Source organism: Peromyscus maniculatus, chromosome 15 (genome assembly GCF_049852395.1).
Source record: "Peromyscus maniculatus bairdii isolate BWxNUB_F1_BW_parent chromosome 15, HU_Pman_BW_mat_3.1, whole genome shotgun sequence".
Lineage (NCBI taxonomy): Eukaryota > Metazoa > Chordata > Mammalia > Rodentia > Cricetidae > Peromyscus > Peromyscus maniculatus.
In genome coordinates this window covers 13,388,894-13,416,104 of record NC_134866.1, presented here as the reverse complement: position 1 = coordinate 13,416,104, position 27,211 = coordinate 13,388,894, and the positions used below count along the sequence as shown (strand labels likewise).

Here is a 27,211-nt window from a genome sequence, read left to right as displayed (position 1 = left end):
GTTTTTTGCATGTATGGGTGATGGGAAAACATACATGTGAGTGCAGTTGCCAACAGATATCAACTAGGAGAGCTGAAATGGAATTCCAAGTGGTTGTGAGCTTCCTGGTGTGGGTAGTGGGAACTGAACTTGGGTCCTTTGTGAAAGCAACACAGACTCTTAACCTCTGAACCATCTCTCCAGGCTTCTACATGGATGGTTCGTGAAAGATACAGATATGCTACTGTCACTTTATAATTTACATTCCGATCAAATATGTATACCATGGGTCAGCTTTGAAGCACTGTCTCCACTTCAATGTAAGTTTCAAAGTCCACATGCAGAAAGAGAACATAACTAAGGCAACTATTCTTCATGGAATTATTGTGAGCATTTACTAAGATAATACAGAGGCCGTTAGCACACTGTCACAAGATCTCATTAGTAACCAGTAGAATTTAGTAAAATTACACCGATACACTTCTGAATCAGTTCCTGAAATCTGTACATTTTGACTAATGTCATTGTCCTAAGTTGAAGCTAGCTCCTACTGAATCTATATCCTGTCTTCAGCAAATATTTATTGAGCCCAACTCATCAATACATTTATTATACAAAATCGAACCTACCTCCTTTACTTCACAAAGTCATGAATATAAATGTCTTTGTACCCCATATTCAGTAATATCATCATCTCATTTTCCCTTTTGTGACTTAATTGCTAAACATGATCCACAATTGTTCATACATTTAATAGCACACAGTCCTTCAAGACTTTACCTCAGTCAGGGAGCCATCGGGTGGTTCCCACCCAAAAAATTAAACCCCCCCCCCAAAAAAAACATCCCGTTATATGCTCCAAGAACTGAGTATGTGATATGTGCCCTTGAGGTATGCCAGTATTTATTTATTTTATTTTTCAGAAAAAATACAGTTTTCTGCAGTTATACTCATGAAAAAATGCTGACATTTGTACTTGAGTAGGAAAGAGATGCTGTGAAAACAATTATGAAGTCAACAAAATGTCTTTTGGATGTTAAACTGTCCAAGTTTGAATTGATAGAGAGTACAGTGAGACATACTCCCTTAGCAAAGTCACCAGAATGGAATGCAACTTACTTATCAATAAACATTTAAAAAGTCAGAATTGTAATTTCATCTAAAGTAAGATGTCAAGGAGCACTATCCAGAATAGCAAAAGTGCTATACATCTGCCTATGCATTGTATTAGTGGGGGGGGGGAGTTAAGTTTTTTAATGGGCACACACTAAGTATACATACTGATGAGTTATAAAGTAATAATTCAATATAATCTGTAATGTATAAGGATGAGATGACAATAATCAGCATGTCTCAGTCTCAAACATGTATTGTTTCTGAAATCTTTTGGAGATATTTGGGACACAGTAGATCCTTGAAAACTACAGTCACCCTACTGTACTACAGAGCTTTTCACTCATCAAGAACCCTCTTTCTATTCCCCAACTCTTCCTAACCTTGACTAATCATGATGTTAGTTGTACCTATAATAGACTCACACCCTTGGCATTAATATACAAATGAGAATAACCAGTATTTATTTTATTCTTCCAGGCTTATTTCTCTCAGCATAATCTTCTCTAGGCACATCTGTGTTGTTGCAAATGACAGGAGTTTCATTGTTTTTATGGTTGAGTAACAATATATTTTGTATACATACCACATTTTCTTTAGTCATTCACTCAACAATTGACACAGCTATTACAAGCGGCACTCCAATGAGCATGGAAGAACACACAGATCTTTAATTCACTTATTTTCTTTCCTTTGGAATACACCAAATAGTATGGCTGCTGGATACAAATGTTTCTGTATTTAGATTTTTGAGGGATAACTATACTGCTTCCCATAATGGCTACATTAGTTTATATTCCCAGCATGAATAGAATGCCCCCCCTTTCCATATGATCACTTAAATTTGCTATTTTTGTTTTTGATGATAACCATCTGCTGTGGATATAGCTCTGTATAAATAAAACACTGATTGGCCAGTAGCCAGACAGGAAGTATAGGCGGGACTAACAGAGAGGAGAGAAGAAAAGGAGAGGAAGGCAGGGGGAGGAGACACCAGCTGCCCTTCAGGGAACATCATGTAGAGGCAACAGGTAAAGCCACGGAACATGTGGCAACATATAGATTAACAGAAATGGGCTGAGTATAAGAGTGAGAGCTAGACAATGGTAGGCCTGAGCTAATGGCCGAGCAGTTTAAATAATATAAGAGTCGGTGTGTTTATTTTATAAGTGGGCTCCGGGACTGGTGGGGCTTGGTGGGAGCTGAGGAGAAATTCTCCAGCTATAACCATCCTAACAAGGTAACATAATTTGTTATTGAAATTTTGATTTGTATTTTCATGATGAGCAGCGATGGTGAGCATTTTTTTAACCTATTTGTATGTCTTCATATGAGAAATGTCTATTCAGGTCCTTTGTATTATTTGAGATCTACCTATCTATCTTCCTATTTTACTGTTTTTGCATTTCTTATACATTCTGAACAGTAGTCATTTGCCAGGTGAATAACTGAAAAGTACTGTACATTCTCTGGGCTTTCTCTCTGCTTTTGTGTTATGTCCATTGCTATGCAGTAGCTTTTAGTTTTGCCTAATCATCTTGGTTTATTTTTGTAATCTGTAACTTGGGCGATTGGCTTCTCTTCACTTCATTTAAGCCCAGAACAATGTCGTGAAGAAGTTCCCACAGGTTTTCTTCCAGCAGTGTACATCTTATACTTGAGTTTATGCCTCTGTGAGTACATTTCTGTGTACAGTGAGACATACTTGAATGTCTTATTATCATTGAACTAAGAAAACAGGTCTTTACTTGGTCTTGATTATCAGGAGGATTAGGACAAAATACCCATTATTTTCAGGTAAACTAATCAAAATCAGCAGCTTCTGCTAATAGACTGTGCAGAGTCTTATAGATATTTTGTTGGATATTTTGACTGAGTCAAGGAGGTCAATGCGGTAATCAAAGTCATTTCAACTGAAGAAAATGGGGGCAGAAGAGGTAGATCAGTTACTATAAGTATGTACTATACTTCCAGAGGACTGGTGTTTAATTCCCAGCACCCATCCTGGGCTGCTCAAAGACACCTGTAACTCTTGCTCATAAGAACCCCATGTCCTCTTCTGATCTCTGTGAGCAAAAAGCACATACCCTGACACAGACATACACAGACACAGAAATTTACAAAATGAGATTAAATTAAAGGTATTGACTGAGTTCCTAGCTATGCAATATTAATATTAGAAACTGAAGAAAACCAGAGTTCCCCATTACCCTGAATTTTAATTAAGAAATATCAGGAGCATAAAACCCAAGGTAAAACTGTATGATAATAGTCCTTTGAAGTACCATTCAAACAACTAAACTGACCCTTCCCAAGACACAGCAATTGCCTTTATAGGACTCACAGAAGCCATTTGAAAGAGTCATTGATTGTTTTTTTTCTTTTTATTAATTAAATTTTTTCATTAATTTTACATCCCAAGTACAGCTTCCTTTCCCTCTTCTCCTTCTGCTCCCTCCCCGCCTCTCCTCTGCACCTCCCCACTCCTACTCTGTTTCTGTCACAGTTATCATTCATATACAAATTCTAGGAAGGTAAATATAATTTTAGAGCTTTGTATATATCCTGTTTTCTGAAGAATTAGTACTCTGAATACCATCCTCCCTGACACCCAAAGCTGAGTGTTCTGATTTTTACCACCAAGGTCAGGAGCAGTACATTCACACTTCATGTATCACCTGAGAAGGCTGACATGATATTTTTTTTTCCTTTCTCTGTTTTTGCATTGCAGGTTTTAGCATATGTTGCTAATCTGCCTATCACTTGGCAGTGAGAAGCCTGTGATAACATGGTTAGCCCCATAACTTTCTTAGCCAACCTGGAAAGGCTGTTGGGAGAAGCAGCAAGGACACCAGCATCTCCCACACAGGAGGCACAGGACCAGGAAAGAGGAAATGTCAACGTGTTCTGCTGAGGCCTGCACTCTCAGTGTTCTCAGGAAAAGGTCTTCACGCCCCCATTTTCCTTAGACAAAACATAGCAGAAAATGCACTAGGACAACAACTGACTCCACTGACGGCAGAAGATTTGCCATTTTTTCCTTTTGCCATTATTGCTTTATCTTTTCAAACAGCTGTTCATGGCAGTAGTTGAGAAATAGCTACACAGCCACCGAGACACATATTCTAAGATATTCTATTATCTGAATATAATCAGTGGCTTCTTTAAATTATCCCCTAGATATCTAATGTTATTGAAACTTAAGCTGAGATAATTAATACCTACTCTGTCCAATCCTTCTTTTATTTTTGTTTTGTTTACTTTGTTCAACTGTTTGTTTGCTTTTACTTACTTGCTTATTTATTTATTTATTTATTTATTTATTTATTTATTTATTTATTTATATTTGTCTGTTTTAAGACATGGTATCTCATTGCTTCGGTTGTCATTGAACTTGCCATGTAGTCAAGGATCACCTTCAAGTCCTAATCCCTCGGGCCTTTGCTACCCAAGGGCTGGGATTACAGGCAGGTGGTACTCTGCCTTGTTATGTAGTATGGGGACCAAATGAGGGCCTCCTCCAGAAATTCGTTGAGTACAGCAATTCTATTTCTAATTGCTTCTCTACCTTAAAATCATCAGCATAATGGTACCAGTGAGATGTAAATCCTTTGTAGTCATATTAATAAGAATAATGAGGCCCAGCGGTGGTGGCATATGCCTTTAATCGCAACACTCAGGAGGCAGAGCCAGGTGGATCTCTGTGAGTTCGATGCCAGCCTGGTCTACACAGAGAGATCCAGGAAAGGCACCAAAACTACAAAGAGAAACCCTGTCTTGAAAAAGCCAAGGGAAAAAAAATAGAATAATGAGGACTGACCATCATGAAAGATATTTTTGCATTTACATTTTGCCATAAGAATTTAATATGTATATTGGAGATTGAAGCCATTGAATTTGGGGACCATATTTAATTTAGGTCTTTAATAAAAAAAAAAAATCAAATTGCAGTTGTGGAGTATCTAACTAGAAATCCTGAATGTGGTTTATTGAGTGGCAACCTACTGCCACTGTGGCCAGGTGTAGCACGATTCTTAGAAGGTCTTATTAATAAAAACAAACCTGGAGCCAGGTATTGGGGTGAACGCTGAAAGATCAGAGAAGCAGAACAAGCCACAGCTACCTTACCTCGCCAATTCCTCAGCTGATCCTGATTCCTCAAACTGGAAACCTCTGTGTTCTCATCTGAATGGGTCTCAGCTGAACTGCTGCTCAAAAGCCTAAAAGCTTAACCAGCTTTTAGTTCCTGGTTTTCATGGCTTATATACCTTTCTGCTTCCTGCCATCACTTCCTGGGATTAAAGGCATGTGTCACCATGCATGGCTGTTTCCAGTGTGGCCTTGAACTCACAGAGATGCAGACAGATTTCTGCCTTCGGAATGCTAGGATTAAAGGTGTGTGTGCCACCATTTTCTGGCCTCTATGTATATCTAGTGGCTGTTCTGTTCTCTGACCCCAGATAAGTTTATTAGGGTGCACAATATTTTGGGGAACACAGTATCACCATAGCCAGGATTTGCTGTGTGGCCCAATTTGTTGTTTGGATCATGAACTCTTTTCCAGAGTTCAAGATACTGGTTTCCTTGGCTAATCCCTTACCAGCAAGAGTATCCTGGACTAAAGAGATAAAGGGTCTTGCCTTTGGAGCTACAGCCTCAGTACAAGAAGGTCTCTCAGCACACACATGAGCACTATGTAGGGTAAATCACAGAAGACCTAATACTTAACTGGGGAGGATTCTTTTCCATCTATAAAAGAAATATTTTTAGAAACATTGTCTGAAACAGAAACTAAGGTCCAGGAAATTTTGCTTTGAAATATCCAAGTAAAATTTAAAAAATATAAAGAAAAAAAAAACGATTTTTATGATATAACTGTATTTCATAGCTCTTATTAAATTACAGTCCAATGAAAGCCTTGGCATCAATACCCAATTGCAGCTGAGGTATCAAAATCTGGGATGGTGGGGGGGATGGGGGGGGATTTAGATGAGTCAGATATGACAGCAGGAGAGTGAGAAATAAAAATCTGCCATATGTCTTCCTGTTGCTGGAGGGCTTCTCTCCAGGTTCCAACAAGCCCCACAGTCCCACAATCCACATATAAAATAACCACTCAGACGCTTATATCACTTATAAACTGTATGGCCATGGCAGGCTTCTTGCTAACTATTCTTATATCTTAAATTAACCCATTTCTATAAATCTATACCTTGCCACGTCGCTTGTGGCTTACCGGCATCTTTACATGTTGCTTGTCCTGGCGGTGGCTGCAGTGTCTTTCACCTTCATCCTATTTCCCCAATTCTCCTCTCTCTTTGTCCCACCTATACTTCCTGTCTGGTCACTGGCCATCAATGTTTTATTTATATAGAGCAATATCCACAGCATCTTCCCGAGTTCAATTCCAGACTAACTTGTTACCTTAAAAATAATCTGTAAATGTCCCTTAAACTCAGAATTTTGAAGATGAAAAGTGTCTTCAGAGATTGTTTCAGTCATCATTTTATGAGCAAAGTGAAGCACAGTGAAGTTGGAGGACATGTTCAGGACTAACTAGAGAAATGGACAATCTTAGACATCCTAATGCAGTATTCTCCCACTACAAAATCATGCTTAAAAACATTAACACCACTGAAGTAAAAACAATCAAAACACAAGACATCATAGAAATACAAGGGTGATGTACTTTACCAACACAGACTGACTTCCTCCTTTGAGTGAACCTATCAGATAAGCATCAGGAATGAAAATATTAAGGAGTTAAACTTATGGTAATGAAGAGAATCATCAAATCAAAGGATGATAAGATCAGGGAATCAACTGTTGATACAACTCAAAATTCTCAAAAGAGCCTGCGTTGAGTGGACATTCCACACAGCAAAGGAGAAGGGTAAAGTGCTTCTTTGTGCTCTGTGATAACGACAATCACTAGATAAAACTCTTCTAGAGGCACAGCCTCCTTGGATTGCATCTTTTTTTTTTTTTTTTTTTTTTTCAGAGCTGAGGACCAAACCCAGGGCCTTGTACTTGCTAGCCAAGCACTCTACCACTGAGCTAAATTCCCAAACCCCTTGGATTGCATCTTAATGAGTTAACAGAAGTTAGTTTGGGATTTAAAGAAAAGAAGAAGCCCTGAAGAAGTGAATATAGTGTGGTCAATTAGCTGGGTGGTATGTGGAGAAGTGCTCAGTGAAATAGTATGACTAACATGCATTGTATGGCGGAAGGAACTGGTAGAAAGGGAAATCTAGTAACTAAGCATTAACTTTATATGGCAGGCAAATGAATTACAGCTTTATCTTACAGCCCATCACTTCGGAAAAGGTGTGCCATGCAATAGGAATAGAAAGAAGTCCTTCAGTTGGCTTTCTCCTTTGTTTGTTTTTAAAAGATTTTGTATTCATATTTGTTAAGAAATGTTACATGCGACCAAAACACCAGTTACAACTATTACAATTATATTCATAGCTGCTGATATCCAGTAAAAAAATAAAATAAAAACACTTAGTTTTTACCTGGAAATGAGACAAAGAATTATTTTAAACAATATTTAAATGCTAAGAAAACGTGAAGTGGAACACAGTATTAGGAGGCGAACACATCGAAGGCTTTCTGAGAAGCATTCAGTCTATTCAGTCTGACTTGCCTACAAAACCCCAGAGCAGTGGCAACCAAGGAGACAAACAAGGCCCATGTGGATCAGTTTAACTCCAGATGGGGAGAGGAGATCCAGAAACTAGGGAATGTAATTTGGAGATGATTAACAATATAGAGAATTTGATTTAGTTCATGTGCTTTTGAGTTCTCACTCATGAGAAGCTACCACTAGACTCCACCACAGTGGCCAAGTTCTATCACCAAGAAGGAATGAAAAATAACCAAGGACTGAAACAGTCACATGGTCTTTCTACTTGGTGCAAAAAGAAGTCTAATCCAAGCCAACAGTGAGTACTCATGTAATAAGAGAAAGATTTCTATTCACAGTAATCAGAATGCATTCAGAATATTTAAAATGGAGCCCCTTAGTCCATCTACTGAGTTCCCATAGAAACACTCTAGGCTGCATGGTAGCAGGTGTTTGATTCAACAAATGCATCATCAGTAGTGAGGTCAGGGGTCTTCAGAAACAAGGGGAGTAGTAGACAGTGCATAGAAAAACACGTAGGGTATAGTTTCATGTTGCTTGACACCCTAAAAATGGATAGTCAGAACAAAACCACACCCAACATTTCAAATCTGGGAATAAAATCATCTGATGACTTCTACGAACTTGAAAAGGCAAACAGAAGCAATTAAACAGACTTCCCAGGCCTCCACAAAGTCAAAACTTTAAAGTAAAAAAAAAAGAACTGAAAAATGGAGATGACGCAATATTTTTTTTTGATTATTCCCAGATGATGAGTGGTATTCTGTCCATTGCTAATTAAAGATAATTCCCCATCTAGGAAAATCATTTTGCAACATTTTGAGCCGATATAAAAGACATCTGATTCTGGCAGCTCATCTATAGCTAAAGCACTCCCAATTAACATAATAAAATAAAAACATTGTGAAGGTAAACCCCACATTGACTCAGTTTCCTTTCTAGGGAGTTAATCTATGACTTCATTCTCGGCACTGCAGCTGATGCATTATTCATCTGACTGCCGATCTCCCTTGTGTTCAAAACGAATCGTGACAGACCAGCTTGTTGCAATTGAAGAAGGTAAAGGAGAAATTCTATACTATCAGGTTTCCTGGTGTAGGAGGCTGACCACTGTGGTGTGTGTAGCACTTTGTATTCCAGGGGTCTTTCTATAGGTTAGTCCTGGAATCTTAAAGCTCTATGTGGAAAAAAAAAATTCAAGAAATTTAACTTTTTTGTTAACATAAGGCAACAGTAAAACCTCAAACAGACGACAACATATCAGAACCACCTGAGATAATTATCAGTTACATTTTTGTGGTTGGGAGATATTGTGCTGAATGCTAAAACAATGGTAAGGGTGGATGGGTTGTGTTATAGCTTTGAAATGAAACAATCAGCCACCACCACCCTCTATGGTTAAAACCAAAAACTTCTAACATAAACAGTGAAATTCCAAAGCTTGAGAGTTATGATAATGAACTTTGTGGATTGGAACTCTTCCCACAAGTAAGAGGGTAGTTCGAATTGTGAGTATGATTTATGAACAGAAACCATATACCAAACTGGATTGGATTAGCTATATACAATTCAACCATATTGAAAACATTGTTTTGCAAAGTAGTGATTGTTGTCAGTGCCTTTGTTTAATGGTCCTGATTTCCTTGCAACATCCTTTTGAAAGCTATTATTTAAAATTTTCTCTTACAGTATTATTTTGATCATAGTCTTTTCCCTCCAACTCCTCTTACATCCTCCCCACCTCCCGATCCACCCAACTTCATGTTCTTTCTCTTTCTTTCAGGACATGAAGTCCAACCCCTAACCAAGAAGCTATTTACAACTGATACCTGCTACAAAAGGGGAAATTCGTTTTCATTAATGGAGTGTACTGGATTTGTAAACCACATTCTAGGGCAGGCACCATACTGAGGAGTGTTGGCTAAAACAAAATGATATCCATTTTTTTTGTGGGTTTTTTTATTTTGTTTTGGTACTTTTTGTCTTATTAACCCTTTTTCTTCTTCCTTTCCTCCCTTCCCTTCTTCCTTCCCTCCTTCCTTCCTTCCTTCCTTCCTTCCTTCCTTCCTTCCTTCCTTTCTTTCTTTCTTTTTTCCTTTCTTTCCTTGTGTAGTTTTATTTTGTCTGTCTGTCCTTGTAACACCTTTGACCAGTCACTAACAGTGAGGATTGTTCATTCTGTTTTTGAAAAGGTCAGAAAAACTCATTATATACCTATTTGTTTCTACAAGGTGAAAGTTAATATCCAACAATATACCTGTATCTGTTATATCAATAATCTAAATAAAGTTCTCAGTTATGTATGCGCATGTATACATATGTATATACATACATGTATAAACATACAAAACATTTGTTGCTGATGCCTGAACCCAGAACCTCATGCCTACGGGAAGATGGTCTGCAACTGAGCTGTCACCTGACCACACACTATAAAGTCTGTCTAACAGACAGTGAGCTCAGAATGGCGACAGAGTACAGCTGGCCTTACCCTCATCTGAATGTCACTTTCACACTTTAAAGCGGAGTAAATGGTAGATAGTTCAGAGTCTACTGCCACGTCCTAAACAGTAGAGTTGCTTTTGAAGAGATTAACAGGACTCTAAAGTCTAGATTTAGTTTTTCCCGATAGAATACTATGACATAATCCAACTGATTTCCTCGGCACTACGGGGTTTATCCCCAAATGCATATTCTTAATTGCAAGAGAATCTGCTAAGGGAAGCATTTGCTCTGTCCAGTTCCAGTCCAGTGTGCTGCCATTGCCCACGTGTTTGGATTCTACCCTTTTCTCTTTTTGCCCCCCTTGGAATTAACTTCGTGGATTTAAAACAGTTATGTAGCACGAATCTTAAATGGTCTTATTAGTAAAAAAAAAAAACAAAAAACCTCGGGAGTCAGATATTGGGGTGAATGCTTAAAGATCAGAGAAGCAGAACAAGCCATGGCCAACCTCGCGTCACCAATTCCTCAGCTGATCCTGATTCCTCCAACTGGAAACCTCTGTGTCCTCATTCGAATGGATCTCAGCTGAACTGCTGCTAAAAGCCTAAAAGTTTAACAAACTGAAAAAGCCTCTAGTTCCTGGTCCTCGTGCCTTATATATCTTTCTGCTTTCAGCCATCACTTTCTGAGATTAAAGGCTGTGTCACCATGCCTGGCTGTTTCCAGTGTAGCTTTGAACTCACAGAGATCCAGATGGATCTCTGCCTTCTGAATGCTAGGATTAAAGGCATGTGCTACCACTGCCTAAACTTATGTTTAATATAGTGGCTGTTCTGTTCTTTGACCCCTAGATAATTGTGGTGCACAATATATCAACCACACAACTAAAACAGCAAAAATATGTTAATTGAATATAAAAAGGATAATAAGAATGAAGACATATAAATTGATGGGCAGTTAACCTTAGGGATTATATTTGAAGTAAAATAATTTGGTATAACCAAGAGCACAAAACTCATTTTCTTCTATAGCTCATATACTGTGAAGGAAGCCAAAATTCATTTAAGGGCCAGTGACCATTAGAATCAGCACACCATCTAATCCCACAACTATCTCAAAGAACAGAATCCATTTAGAAAACAACACTAACTTCAGACGTGTTCCTGTGCTTTATGACCAATGTTTAACAACAGTGCATGTACTAAGATCCCTGTCCAATTCTCAACTCTGCTGTCTAAGGGATCAATAGATGTGTTAGCCTGAAAATATCACATGCCATCAGTGTGGATGGGTTTACAATCAGCTACATAGTCACAGGTTCTTTGTCCACAGAGTCAACCAACCATGGATGAAAAAAAAATCCTTATTGAAAGAAATCATCATAGTTTATCTATAACCCCAGATATTCATAAGGCAGAGGCAGGAGAATGTCAAATTCAAGGTCTGTGTGGGCTCCATAGTGAATTGAAGGCCAGTTTGTTATATTTAGAGTGACCCTGCCCCAAACTAAACCAAAATCCAAAAGAAAGAAAATGCAAAGTGGTCATCATTGAAGCCATGTACACACCACTAACAAATATGTACATGTGTGTGTATACATTTGTCCACATACATACATAAATACATACATATATGTAGTTAATAATAATCAAAGAAAAAAGGTCATCAACTTGAAATGGGGTGGCACATGAGAGTGGTTTAAGGGAGAAGAAGGACTGGAGGAAGGAAAGAGAGGGGAAATGATGTAATTCTATTTCAATTAAAAATATTTAGAAGAGAAAGTATTTTTAATTAAAAAGCAAGTAAGGAAAGGGAGGGAGAGAGGGAGGGAAGCAGAGGACGAAGGAAGGAAGGAAGGAAGGAAGGAAGGAAGGAAGGAAGGAAGGAAGGAAGGAAGGAAGGAAGGAAGGAAGGAAGGAAAGAAGTTAGTTTGCTGTGTTGAACATGCACAAATTTTCTTTTATAAAAAATAAGGCATAAAACATTTACATGGCATATATATTTCACATTATAAGTAATTTATAGATAATTAACAGTACTTGAAGTTGTAAAGGCTCTGTCATTTCACATAAGGAACATCAATGTTGTTGGATTTTGGTATCCTTGGGTGTCCTGGATGGATGCCCAGTTATGGTTCCAGTATGAAATGTCTCTACCAACTCAGGTGTTAAAGTTTAGGTTCCTAGATGTTGGCACTGTTTTTGGAGTTGGTGGAAACTTAAAGAGGCTAGAAATTGTTGGAAGAAAGAAGTCCCTGGTTAGCATTCTACAATGCTCCACCTGACTCCTGGTTCTCCCACTCTGTTTCCTATCTACCAGGAGGGAAGAACTCATCTGCCCCAAATTGCTCTTGCCAGGGTGCTCTGCCTAAGCAAGCATTAGCTGAACTTTCCAAAATATAAGTCAAAGTAAATAATTCTCACCTTTGAGTTGTCCTCTCTGGTACTGTGATAATAGTAATGATATAAGTACACAAAGGAGATAAGAGATAGGTCTTTCAGTGTGATTATTTATAAGGTTTTTTTTTTTTTTCTTTCTAACCTCAACTGCCTTTCAGTATTTCCCTTAAATCATACTTCCAATCTCCTGGAAGATGTGGAATCCTCATCAGATGAGGCCATCAAAAACATTTTACAAGAGATATAAAATAAGAGAGGTGGATGATAGACAAGAATTAAATTTAGAAAAATAAATTAAAAAATCTTGATTGACTTTAGGGCTTCATATTTTAAAAGACCTCATAGGTTGTTCTTTCCATCATGAAAAATTCCTATAAAAACAGAATTAGGTTTAGAAATGAAATGGAAACATTGTTAGCATATCTAATTTTAAACAGGAGGGAAAAGAGAGGCAATATTGGCCAACATGTTTCAGCCACAGAAAAACAAACATTGAGTACATTTTGAAGAGTTAGGGGTCTTCAAAATGATAATTCTTCCAAGCCCTTTAAAGACATTCATTGCTTAAGTTCCTGTAAGAAATTCCTTTAAAGACATTCAATATCTCCAGTGTAGCTGCATTTTTATATGATCAAACCAATACACATGAAGACCTGGGGGAAAAGTCTCAAGGCTTTCTCTTTCCTTAAAAGGGGGATAGAATACAAAGTAGAGGTTTCTCTTCCACATAATCCAGAGGGCAGACATGGCGTGAAGTGGGTGGGGCTGCTTTGTCACTAATTCTAAGAGGATGTTTAGAGTTACTGACTTAGCAGTAGACCTCTTCCCATCAAGGACAATTTCACACCTGCTCTAGACACCTCTTACTTTACATTCTCTTGCTAATGAGATGCTTCTTTAACCCCAAGAACCCAAAGGATTTTTCAAAAAGCTATGCATTTCCTTCTGGCCATACTCCCATCAATACATCAGATCTGCATTCATTCTGGGCCCAGAATCTCAGCTCCACTTTCACAGTTTGGGATCAAACAAATCATTCTTTAAGTATTTTTCTTGCTGTTTCTATTCATCATTGGCCTTCTAATCTCCAAAATCTTGGTCTTTTTGAAACTGATAGCTGTCATGGTACTTGACAATGAGGGTTTTAATAGTAATAAGGGCTCATTTGAAGGGGAATTAGTTCCATGTAAAACACAACGTTAGAATCAGAAACCATTAATTGGAAGACCCCATAAAATGAAGAATATTTGTTAATCCACACTGATACCTAGTTTCTACCAGATAACACCTACCTTCTTAATTTAACTAGTACTTCTTTTTTTTTTTTGAATCTTTAAGTATTTATGAATTCAACAAACATTTAACAGCACCCACCATCTGTCATACGCTCTGCTCTGCATTGACATCATGGAAAGTAGAACCATGAAAACATGGAGTGTTATGCCCATGAAGCCCAGTAAGGAGATTGTCCAAACCGAGTTTGTATTAAAAGATAAATAAAAAGAATGGCACATTGGAGTTCTTCTAATGGAAGAGAGGATCAAAGGTAGAAACCTGGGCAACAGTTTTTGGAAAAATACTCAAAGAAAAGACTCAAGAATGAAATTATATTGAAAATGGAATGACCATTTAATTAGTGTCAAATGAATTATCCAAAAGTAAAGGCACTTAGCTGCAGAGTTTTAGAGTGAATATAGAGAAGAGCAGGACTTTTGTGAACTCTTTCCACACCTGTTCTAGGATATGAGAACACATTGGCTATTGTCCAAATTGAACAAGGTACAACTAGGATGGACTGGAGCACAGAACACTCAGTTGCTGCACTCCAGGCCATCCTTTCTCATGAGCACTAAGAAGACCTAACAAATGGCACAAAAGAATAACTAGAGGAGAAAGGTAAGCTACCCACAGCCCATGAAGCTCTAAATTGAAGTAAAGTCTGAAGGTCAGTTTGGGAATAGTTTATTCATCAAACTGACTCTGCTTTGTCAGAGGAAATAACAAACTGGAGTCCTGGGTTATGTGTATGTTTTCAGACAAGTGGGAAATCTTGGCTGTGCTGAAGGAAAAATTAGAGAAAGCAGTCAAGTGGCATAACATCAAGCAAGAATTCAAGAGTAGCAGCATGAATAGAACTCTCGGGTATATTTATCTGTTTACCTTTTTTTTTTTTTTGCAGTGTGGGGGATGGAGACCAGCACCTCACATATGCTATAGAAGTGCTTCACCACTGAACAACATCCCCAGGATGAGAATTTTAACTTTAAATATTCATCTTATTTTTAATTATGCATGTGTGTCTGTGTGTGGGTTTGTGTGCACGAGGCCAAGCACCTAGAGCCAGGTGCATTAAGATCCTCTGAGGCTGGAGTTGCATGTGGTTGTCAGCTGCTGACATGGGTGCTGGGAACTGACATCAGCTCCTTGGGAAGAGCAGCGAGTGGATTTACAATAGAAGACATGAAACAAAGAATATAAACCCTCATTCCTACTGCCAATGACTAAATCAGAAACTGAGTCAGTTATTTTTATTTCCACATGAAATGTCTTGGCAAGGTTCAGATGGAAAGGCCTTGCTTTGGGCTCTAATGTAGACTGGTGTTCTGCTACAGCAGGTATCTCTGCATAATTAAAACTCATTATATGATCTATCTACTCGAGCAATAGTCTGTAAAACAACACCAGGCCTTTCCCTCACCCATGCTGAATTGTGCCCACTGGATACAATCTCTATTAGGTTATGTTAGGTCCCCGTGGCAGAAGAAAAACAAAACAGATCAGGCCAAGTGCCATCTCTTGAAGCATCCACAGGAAGCACATAGCTCCACTCAGGACTACTCACTGGTGGAAGTGGTATGACAAACCCAACAGCAAAGAAATGAAGATGGGCAACTCTCCCTGAAGAAAGCTCAACAGATGTTTATGAACACTGGAGCAGTTTTCAACAGCATAGGTTCCTTTGAGGACAGCTTCTTTCTTGCTTAGATGGACATTTCTCAAGAACATTTTCAATTTTCAATTTGAATGGAGATTTTGCAAAGAATAATAGGGGAAAGATAGAAAGAAGGACTAGGGTACCTAAAGATTGCTCTCTAACACTCTGACATATGGAAGGACTGACAGACTGTCTAGCAACTTGAAGAAATTATAAGTCTCCCATCTTGGAATAGATAATTACTTGATTGAATCTGAAGTGAGAGAACTAAGATTCTCCATAGCACATCAAACTACACTTCACCATAGGAAAAACAGCAAAAAATAAAAGAGGTCTATCTAGGCATGGTATTTCATGGCAGGAATACCAGGGTTTGGGAAGTGGGAGTCAAAGAATCAAGACTTCTGGATGACACTTGACTACATGGTACAAGGCCTGACTATGCTATATGAGAAATTGCCTCAAGAAGAAAGAGAGATAGAGAAGAAGGAAGAGGAGGATAGCAACTGTGATGACAAAGGAGGAGGAGGAGGAGAAGAAAAGAAAAAGAAGAAGCTGTAGCAAGAAAAGAGGAGAAGAGGGCAGAGGAGAAGGAAAGGAGAGAAGGGGAGAGAGAGGGAGGGCAATGGAAGGAAGGGAAGATGAGAGAAAGGAGAGAGAATGAGAGGAAAGGGGAGGAGAGGAGAGATGAAGAGAGGAGAGAAGAGACTGAGATGTTGAGGGAGCAGGTGTCAATGCTATAGTCTCAGATAAGTTGTCCTTACTTCACTGAACAACTTACCTCTCATGCTCAGGTAAGGAACAAAATAAACTCAGTAGACACACCTAAAAATAGGACATGAAAATAGTGGGGTTCCTGGTGGAGAAGGATACCAGTGAGAGAAGTGTGGTGATGAGGGTGATGTAAAAGTGTAATGAGGGATAAAAGCAACTACAACTCAATAGATAAATGTATGAAACTATCAGATAAGAAAACTGGAAAAGGACAAATAAATTTGGAATCATTCAAAAATGACTATATCACACCCCAAGTTCTACCAAGCAGACTCTTAACTTAGAGTACAGAAAGTGTCTTAACATGCAATGCAATGTCCACACATTCTTTAATATCCCAATTTGGGTGCCAGCAGTTGGTGTTATGGAAATTAGTGCAAAGTAATAATCATTCCATTAACAATGGATTTGTTTGCTTTCTTATAATTTTTATGGAAGGCTGAAGAAGTAAGTTGGATGACTACTTTTGTAAATCTTTGAAGAAACTTGACAGGTGTCTTTGGCCCACTCCAAGAATTTATGCTCTGTAAATTCTTTCCACAGAACCTGGATTTGATTCAAGGACTAATAGTGCTGATAATTATCCAGTTACTTTGAAAATAAAAACAGAAACTGGAAGAGTAAAAGGGGAAGGACTTACTCTACAGAGTGCATGGGGTGAGAAGAATAAGGTTATCTTTCTTTGTTAGTTTGGCCTCTAAGGATATTTTTGCTGATAAATATGAGGTTCATTCTTCAAAAGAGTCAGAACAGAGAAGAATCAAGTGGATTAGCCACTGTTGCACCTCATAAAGGGCAGGTTTTTTTTTGTTTTTTGTTTTTTGTTTTTTAGTGAAATATGCTTAGGGGGACTGAATTCACTACTGTGAGTTTTTCCACAGTCATTTAGTTTATAAGAGCAACTGTGCCAAATGTAAACGACTCTGAAATATCTAAGGTCAAGTTTTTGCTCTTTCCTTTCCACATCTACCATCTTCATAATGTAAGTGAAAGGTTCACAACAGGCCCCCACAGTCGCATATACCAGGCGGACACTTCCGCCTAGCCAATTCCAGGTCAGGATAGGCATTTCCGGGTCAGGGCGTCTCTCATAACCAGGATACCCAGCGGACCTGGACACCTCTGTCTAGCCAGTTCCAGGTCAAGATAGCCATTTCCAGGTCAAGGCATCTTGCTTAACCAGGATCCATTACGTTTCGTGGCCACGTAAGCGAGCAACGTGACCATATAATCTACGCACACGCGTGGAGTAGTGACGTGATCTGGCCACGCCCCCAGCCGGTTTTAAAGCGGAACGCCATGTTCCCGGTTCTTCCTTCTTCTCCACGCACGTGTCTCTCCCACAGGCCTGCACACTCTGTCCCTTTAACTCTAATAAACTCTTATAAGTGGATTCTGTCATGTTTCGTGACATTTCCTTGCAGGGTAAGAACACAACGCGGCTAAATAACTAACAGTAAGCACCATTAGTAATTCAGTATGTATCTTCAATAATATTAATGTTGCTTGTAAAAGTAAGCTTACACATACTCCATGGTTTTTTATCAAAGGAAAATATTATTTGTGGTCTTCATTTGTCTTAGAAATTGCAGGCAAATCTGCTTTAACAGTACTATAGAAGTCTGGATTCTGGGAATAACTCTTACACCATTGTTCTCTGTATGAGAGTCATCTGAGTCATTTCCAGATGTTTCACAAACAGCTTGGTATACATTTATATATGTCATGAATACTTCGATTTTTTTAATTATGTATACGAGTGTTTTGCCTGCATGTATGTTTGGGCACCACATGTGTGCCTGGTGCCCAAAGAGGTCGGAAGGTGGCATTGGGTCCCCAGTAACTGGATAGACCGTTGTGAGCCACCATATAAGTGCTCGGAACTGAACCCAAGTCCCGTATAAGAGCAACACCTTCCACTTAGCATCTGCTAAACCATCTCTCCAACCCTGATCACATATCTTAAATCCCTGAATTTTGTCTTTGGATAAACTCCTATGAGTAAAAATAAAGATGTATGAATATACACATTTTAATAACAAAAAGCATTACTGGGTCATAATTTCCCAAAGCTTTATATCCCCCATCAACATGGTGTCTACAAAAAGAAATACCTCCCCCATCAATGCCTGAGGCAAGTGGGAGATCTGGCCCAGAGCTCATAAGAGGGGAGAACTGCCCCTGACCCTACCAGCTGCAGGTTATCCTAAATTCCATGTTGTAATGTAGTTAACTACAATTTCAAAAGGTCTTAGTAATATAGCAAAGAAAATAATAAATTAAGACTTCCAAAGACATTGGTAGAAATAAACAAGTAGATTATAAAAAATTTAAAAAGGTAAGAAAATTGCAGGTACAGGCCTCGGTTGTTGCTACCTGGCAGCATTCTCAGCTTTCCTTTGGTGGCATCTGGGAGTCTGTACATTCTGTGGAATTTTCATAGTGGTCATGAAGATGTTAGGTCATCTGCAGAGGATGGCAGTCAATTGATGTTCAAGAGGCTAATGATGGCGCAGGATCATTTGCAACATCTAAACCTCTCCACATTAGCTTTTGTACTTACAGCTCCTTTCCAGGAATTCTCATTTGCAATGGGATAAGAATAGTTCTTTTCTGACATTCTCATAAGGCCTCCAGTCGAGTCTCAGGATATTTTTAGTTTGAACAAATGTGACAGATAAAGCTTTCCATTTTATTGTTTTCCTAATTATCTAGGAGGCTGTGTTCTTTTTGTTTGCATTTTTCCTCCAGTACACTGCCCATTATACCATTTGCATATTTTCCTCTGGTTGTTTTGACCCTTTGTTATTTGGACTGTAATTATCCTCTCCCAGTCTATCATTTGTCATTCGACCTTTCAGGGGGTGACTCAGAATTCCTGGTTGCAAACACAGTTTGCTCCTACCAGTTTAAACAGAAGTTAGATTCATGAGGAACACTCGATAAAAGGCCCAAGGAGAAACAAGGAGTTGATCTTTCAGGATGCAACATGGTTGTCAGCATCCATAGTAAGCTGATCCTCATTCCTGTGGATAGCCTACCTGCTCACCTCAAGCTCTCCTTGCAAGTGTGAGACTCACTCCCACAGCTGGATGTCACTCATCATAATTGATACCACCAAGAATCTCTTTCTTTGCATCAGAGCTTAGAATAGTGTGCTCTAATGGAAAGACTGAAGCTCCAAGACCAGCTGCAGGAGGGGCCAGGACAGCTCAGTTCTGTAATCATCCTTAGGAGGCAAGTTCCTCAAGCATAGGAGTGCATTTGAAAGTCACTGGCCAGGCAGCAAACTTTTGAACATCTACTACTACATAGAGACTTGTCTCACATATATTTCTAAATTTCCATGGAATCAAGAATGCAAATTTTCTTTATATTTTTGTGGATTGGGTCATGATGCTAAAAAGAAAACACAATTATGATAATCATATAATATTCTCTTGCAGTATCTTTCAAGGCTGTTCGTGACTAATGCTTTAACAGTGAGATTTTTTTTTTCATTCATCTGTAACCTGTTGGATTATGAAACAGGAACAAAATTTTAATGTTTATAAAAGTTCCAGTTAGTTTTCTCAAGTGAATAAAAGAAATAATATATTATTTAGCTAACAACTTATAACACCATCTTGAATTGTGTGTTAAATGATCTCCATTTATTTTCTAGAAGATTCTTTGCTTCTTTCAGGTCAGAACCATACAGGTTCAGTTAGTTGTATATCCAATCTTAATTTATAATCAGGAAAACTATCATATTTCTTCAGTTAAATATTTTCTCAGTAGTTTTCAAGTTCATTCTTCATTAAGTCCTTTATATGGTGTCCAGAAAGACAGGAAGACACTAACTAACAGGTAAAGAAAAATAGAGCCGGGCACTGGTGGCACACGCCTTTAATCCCAGCACTCGGGAGGCAGAGCCAGGCGGATCTCTGTGAGTTCGAGGCCAGCCTGGGCTACCAAGTGAGTCCCAGGAAAGGCGCAAAGCTACACAGAGAAACCCTGTCTCAAAAAAAAAACAAAAAAAAAAAAGAAAGAAAAATAGAATCACCATACATTGTATGCATGCATGAAAAGGATAAATAAAAAGTTTATAACCACTTTATACATTCTAAAGAAGAAAGGCACTGTATGGTGATATTTTAATTGTACTGAAATTTTATTTGTATGTTAATAAATAAAGTTGCCTGGGGGTCAGAGCTAATAGCAAGCCATAGCACAAACAGGGCTATGGTGGTGCACACCTTTAATCCCAGCTCTTGGGAGGCAAGGCTAGGCAGATCTCTGTGTGTTCAAGGATACAGCCAGCATCAAGACACACACCTTTAATCTCAATACCAACCATAGAAGACCTGGAGGTCTGTACAGACAGGCAGTGACGAGGAGGTTATATGGTTGGGCTTACAACCAATGAGAAGGCAGAATAGAAAGTCTATAAAAAAGACAAACAGACAGGAAGTAGCTCTCTTGCTGAAGAGGACAACAGCAGCAGTGAAGGGTAAGGATTTTAGCTCTGACCTCTTGGACTCTGTGTTTCTTATTTAACAAGACCATTCATTTACAGCATTGAACTGTGATTGGAATGGCATTAACTTTACATGCTGATATAAAAAAAACTAATGATATTGGGATGACATTATATCATCCCACTTATGAACATGGTATTTTCCTTTATGCTTATGTCTATCATAAATGTATAGTCTTCTTTATGAAGCTCATTCCTGGAGAATCTATGGAATGTTCTCAACATGTGACTATGAATGGAATCTTTATCATTTTCTATTTTAGCTTATTTTTCTAGCTGTATTTATTCTACAATACATGAACTCTTTGGCTAATGTATCATGTAAGTAATTTGCAGAGTAATCTCTACTGATAAGTTAATTGCTTTATACAGCACAAGTTTGACAAATGATAGGAACATTTTCAAAGTGGCAGTGTCTATCTTTCATTATACATATTGTTGTTTTCAGATTGCCATTTCTATTAAACATCCATCCTCAAGAGTTTTTAGTCCTCTTTGTCTGTACAATAGTATCTGCATGTATATACATATCCTTGCCACCTATAAACCACTAGTAACTCACTACTGACATCCTTAAAATAACTACAGTTCACATGAAACCACACACAACTTTGCCTAGCTAATTTATAGCCAGACATAACAGACCTAAAACGTAAGTCTTTAGCAAGCACTGTGAAATAATTCTTCTCTTCACAGAATGCATAGTTCTGCTTTCTGACACACATCAAGAGCTAAAAATTTTGGCTGATTATGAACTTATCAGTAAACACAAAGAAAAAACTACATAAAATTCTAGTAGTACATTAAAAAGATGATAACTATAAACATAATTGTACATAACAATCATCTAATACTACTTCAGAGATGGTCACAACAATGTTCTGGTGAGGCAAATTACTTTGTCATAAAAAAGAGCATGCCAGCTTCGTGAAGGGCCTGTACCTATAATCCCAACTCTTAGGTGGCTGAAGCAGCATTATCACTGCAAGATTAGGGCCAGCCTGTGGTGCATGATGAGCTCAAGTTTGGCTGAACTACCTAGTGTACCTCCTCTGAAACATTCCAAAGACAAAAACCTAATGACAAGAAGATAAGACAAAAGAGTACTCCAGACCACAGTACTACAGGCTGAGAAAGTCAAATGATCAGGGTTGAGACTATGTGACATGCTGGGCTCTGTGACTCCCTTACTTTCTCAGTGTGTAATTTTCCTAAAGTGAGTAGCTTAATCTAAAGGGCATTTCAGTTGTTCTCAATTTTCATGTTCTAAGAATCTAAGTTTCAAAAGGGTAAACGTGTTGCCCAAGACCATGGGAAATGGATAATATGTCTGAATTCACAGACTATTAGAAACAGAACTATTTTAGGTTCATTGAAACCATAATTGCGGACATGCTGATTAACCATAGTTAGCTCATAAAGACTATTGTCTGGGTATTGACTGACTGCAACACAACAGAGGAGGTGATGATTAATTTAGCTAAAAGTTAAATTTCTAGGGCAACTGTATTTTGACACAGAGAAGTAGAGTCTTTGTTTATGTCCACACTTTCACTAGCCTACACAGAAGGTTCAATGTATGGGTTACAGCATGTCCTGAGATGGGAAGCTTTAGTAATAGCACTAAACTAATTTCTTAAAACATGAATTCTACAGATGCCATTGCCAGGGAACACATTCCAGTTAGCAGCAATGCCCATTCAAGCAGCCATTTGAGAAATTTCCAAGCATATACATGGAATGAAAGGTAAAAATGGTTATACAAATTTTTGACATGTATTTTTACATTCTAAAGATTTATAAACACAAAACCCACATGTATATATCTGAATAAAGTAAGGCTGATGGTGGAATCCTATTACATGATGTTTGTCTTCTAAAATGAAATTTTAGCCTCACCAATCCAAAATTTATCCAACACGCACAGAGAAAACCACCAAAAATGTTGGATAGTATCTCCCGTAGCTCAGTATTTCAAGGGGCCAAAGAAGGCAGCTGTTTTCCTAATCAGGAAGTAACTCTATTTCAGAAAGTACAGCTTTGGGGAATAGTTAGAGGTTTTGAATACTCTAAATAACCTTGAATCCTTCAGAAAGTAAATTCAAGATGAAAATGAGCCATAAGCAATAGACATCAAGAATATTAAAATAGAGAGATTGCTTCCGAATACTTATCACACATTCAAACTGTAAGGGGAGTCCACAGCTGGCAGTGAGCACTTTGCTAAAAATCTGTTTTGTATTGTATTTTACTTTTTAAATAACTTTTCTTCACAGACTTAAGAAGCAGGCCACTCTCTTTTAACTGCATCTCCACACAAGTGGATGCCCAGACTGCTTTCTTAGTGATGTAAATGAGCTCATTAAAGACCCTACTATTTCCATGTCAAGGTACATAACTGGGAATTGCCAATTTCATCTGGCCTGATTTGGGACCCATTTAAGAGTAGGCCAAGAAGTTATTCACCCTTGCCCTAGACTAAAAACGAACAGACCTTTCTCTGAGAAATAATTGGTTCCAGTGGCGGTGGGAGGTTAAGTCAGTTTAGTTGAGTCTAATTAGTTCACTGTTTGCTTTATTTGACTCAATTGAAGTTAAATGGACATTTGCATGACCATAAACCAGATTTCCATGTGTTGACAGGTTCATTGCTTCTAAATGATGTTTATTAGTTCTCTAAGTTTGAGTCAAAGTCATTAACGCTTTTAGTAATGAATACCATTATGAAGAAAAGTGAAATCAGTTTGGACATGCACAGTGAAAGGAAGCTGGGGGTGTCTGTCATTGTTGGTGGCTTTGGTGCAGAGTCACATTGTGAAAGCAAAGGTATCACTGCAGACATACACAGTGAGGACACCTGGATAAAAGAAGTGATTTTAATACCTTTAATTGTTTTTTTCAATTAAATATCACTCATTTGAGGGGATTAAATTGGCTTCACATTTTATCATCTTTTAGGTGGTCAATGACTTGCACATATTTCTAGCCTGCTCCTAAAAGGTACATGCATGTGCCTAGAGATAGCAATAATTATAATAAATAAAAAAAAAAGAGGAGATGAAACTGGAAGGGGATATGAGGGAGTCCAGAGGGAGTTGGTGGGAGGGGGTTAGTGGGAGTGGAGCTAACCAAAATAGTTTGTATATAACTGAAATTCTCAAAGAATTGATAAAATTAGTTTTTAAAAGAAGTTCAAAGTCTTAATAACATCATGCCACATGGCTGAAAGGCAAAACTAAGTGAGTCAGTTTGATGGTCTTCCCCCTAGAATGGTGACTTTTATCAGGAGAATCAGGGCCATAAATGAGCTTTTTGACACAGAAACCTGAGCACCAACCCCAGGATCCTGAGATCAAACACTGTGTTTCCTTGTTCGTGATACAGGTCTACTATTTCCAAGGAGAAAAATTTTAAACCCAAATCCTTCCACACCACCAGTTCCTGAGCACACAAGGGATACCACAAATGAACATTCCACATATATGTACAGAATGTGAGGACAAAATACAGATATAGAAAAAGTACTGCATGAAATTACCTACAGGCTATTTGTATTAGGCACATACAAAACAAATGAATTTCGTATTTAGACTTACGTCTCTAAAGTGTCCCCAGGATACCTCAGTAGGTATATGCAAATATTCTGAAATCTGAAGAAAAACATACAGAATCCAAAATATTTTCAGACCCTGACCCTGGCTCTTTGGTCAGGCATAACCAAGCTATAGTGCATACTTCAAAATCAGCCTTCAACAATCTTGTAAGATCTCACAACACTGAGGTATGGCCTGTGACTAGAGTGAAATCCTTTATGCTTCAGGAAGTGTAATAGAAAATTGGAGAATATGTGCTCTGAAAGGATGTAATGAGGAAGCTCCAGAGTGTGGCAATATCTACATGACTCACTTCTAACTGGAGTGCCACAAGCTATAATCCATGCAGAGACACATTCCAACATTACAGATGCACAGGGAAAAATCCTCCATCTCAAACTGGGATTCCACCTCAATCTACCTACCTCTGAGTGCGAGAGGAAAGCTGGTACTATTCCTGCTCTCACCAAAGAGATCAATCATGAGTGAAGAGGACAGAGGCTGATGTCCAGGAAGTGAGCAAGTGAATACAGAAACAGGAAGAAGCTCGGTTGTGGATACAGGCAACGCAAGGTAGAAAAGGAATAGAAAGATGTGCAACTAAGTCAGACATGAAAAGTCTCTTTGGCATTTTAGTTCAGTTTCCTTTGAGAGAGCAAAGGAAGAGGATATATGCGAATGAGGAAAAATGGAGGCAAGTGTTTATAAAAGTAAAAAAAAAAAAATTTCTAATAAATTACAAAACAAAATCCCATGTCTATTTCATGTCTCAACTACCAAATTGTAAAGTAATTTAAATTGTAGTGGCTTTCATCTTCCTCTATCTAGAGGTTAATCTTGGATCTATAGCATTTCAGCACAAAGTAACAAAAGGACACAGTATTACCTGTACTTTAATTCTGACTATAGCTACCAACACAGAAGAGAACTAGTCAGTTTAGAGTGGGCTACCACATAATCAGCCTTCACAACTGACAAGGAGCCAGTTTGAGGATGAGGTCACATGAGCAGCAGTAGTATCTTGGTCCCAGCTAAGTGCATCTTCAGCAAACTCTCAGATAAGCCATTACACTACCATTCAGGTGCATGGTTAAACCTGGGGAGAGCAGGACACAGTGGCATAACTACAAGCAGCCAATAGGCAAATACACTCAGTAAACCAGTAGATTTGTGAGAGCTAAACATATAAAACAGGACCATGGGAGTCAGCCTGAACCAGGACCTGGAGTTCTCAAGTTAAAAAAGAAAATGCTATAGGATAAGTCATAGGAGTACATTTAAAAGAAATCCTAAAAATACAACACCAGCAAGCAGGGGCAATAATGACCAACTTCAACTTTCATTAGTAGTGTACATGAGTGCCCATTGTGGTATATACATATACATATGTATATGCATATATATTTATATTTATATATATTTTGCTTTAATTACAATTTATCCAACAGTAAAGTATGTATTAAAATGTACAGGATTACTGAAGTTTAATATATGCATGCTGCCTAGAAACTATAAGCCCAATCAAGTAAACACGGAAAGTCACTGTGCCCTTCTGTAATCATTCTCTCTTATCCCTACTTCTTCCCATGTCTCCAAGCAGCCACTGATCTGCCTTCATTACTAAGATCAGTTTGCCATCTTTAAAATCACACACTACATCTTCTTGGGTTGTTTCCCTCAGCTTGGTTACATTGAGGTCTCTTTATGCACACTAATTCTATCTTATTGGTTGGTATCTGATTGTTTCATGAGGATGTCCTAGCAGGGTCATTCCACAGTTCATCTCTTCATTGCATTATTGATTGACAATTAGGTTGTTTTCCACCAATAAAACAAAACTAGATCTCACTAAATTCAAAATAAAAAACATGCTAGATGGAAGAGTGAAAAGTAAAATAAATAAGAATTATAAGCTAAAATCCACAAAAGAATGCACCAGAATCATGAATGTATATAGGTTTACTTATTGTAATTGAAATGTATATTTATGGAGTATATTGCAGTCACAAATATATAATATATATACTTTTATTTTATTAAATATATACCTTATTTTAAAACCTCTGGTCATCAATACCCAAACACCAACACCTCCTGTTTATGTATAATTTTTCTAGACTACTAAAGCTACTACAGAAGAATAATATTTCTCCTTATAGACCTATCTCTTTACAGTCCTATCCCATACCTTGCTTACTTTGTATATAATGTCCTTCTTATCTACACTCAGTAAAAGTTAAATGAAAAAATTGTGCTATCCTTGATTATTTTTACTGTAAATATACTTGTGTCTTAGACTCTGTGGACATATTTCCAACTCCTAATTAGTATCACTGCCAGTCCAACAGACCCCAAGATCCTTTTCTTACGGGCCTCTATAAAGGATCAATAAACTCTTCTATTCCAGACAGCAAGTGATTTCTAAAGATTTTATTCTAATCATTATATCATATATACATTACAGAATCATTCATTTCTTACTAGACTGCTATTCTTCTTAAGTTTAAAAATTGTTTATATATTCTAGATTTAAGTATATATTAAGCAACGTTTTACAGATATTGTCTTCAAGCTTGTGGCATCCTTGACTTTTAAAAGTGATAATGTCTTTCTTTTATAAAAAAAAACTTACTGGCATGTATTCATTATGCATAATGATGAGTGTTCTAAAGGTATTATCAATTAAGTATACTGTGTACTTTGACCATATGCACACTCATACCCTTTCTATCCACTAATCTACATATGATTAAAAAAACATGCTGTTTACTTAATATAATGATCTGTGTTTATACAAATAAGAAC

At 37.9% G+C, this 27,211-nt stretch overlaps 1 protein-coding gene and 1 long non-coding RNA gene across 3 annotated transcripts in view; both read right to left on the bottom strand.

The window, feature by feature from the left end:
• Window positions 1–27,211, bottom strand: part of Fbxl7 (F-box and leucine rich repeat protein 7) — a 380,239-nt gene that overhangs the window by 214,007 nt on the left and 139,021 nt on the right. The window lies entirely within an intron of this gene.
• LOC143268632 (uncharacterized) lies at window positions 13–9,721 on the bottom strand. The gene is made up of 2 exons (XR_013044678.1): window positions 3,945–9,721; window positions 13–3,910 (listed from the first exon to the last, which is right to left on the bottom strand). It is a non-coding gene; the product is annotated as an uncharacterized LOC143268632 (long non-coding RNA).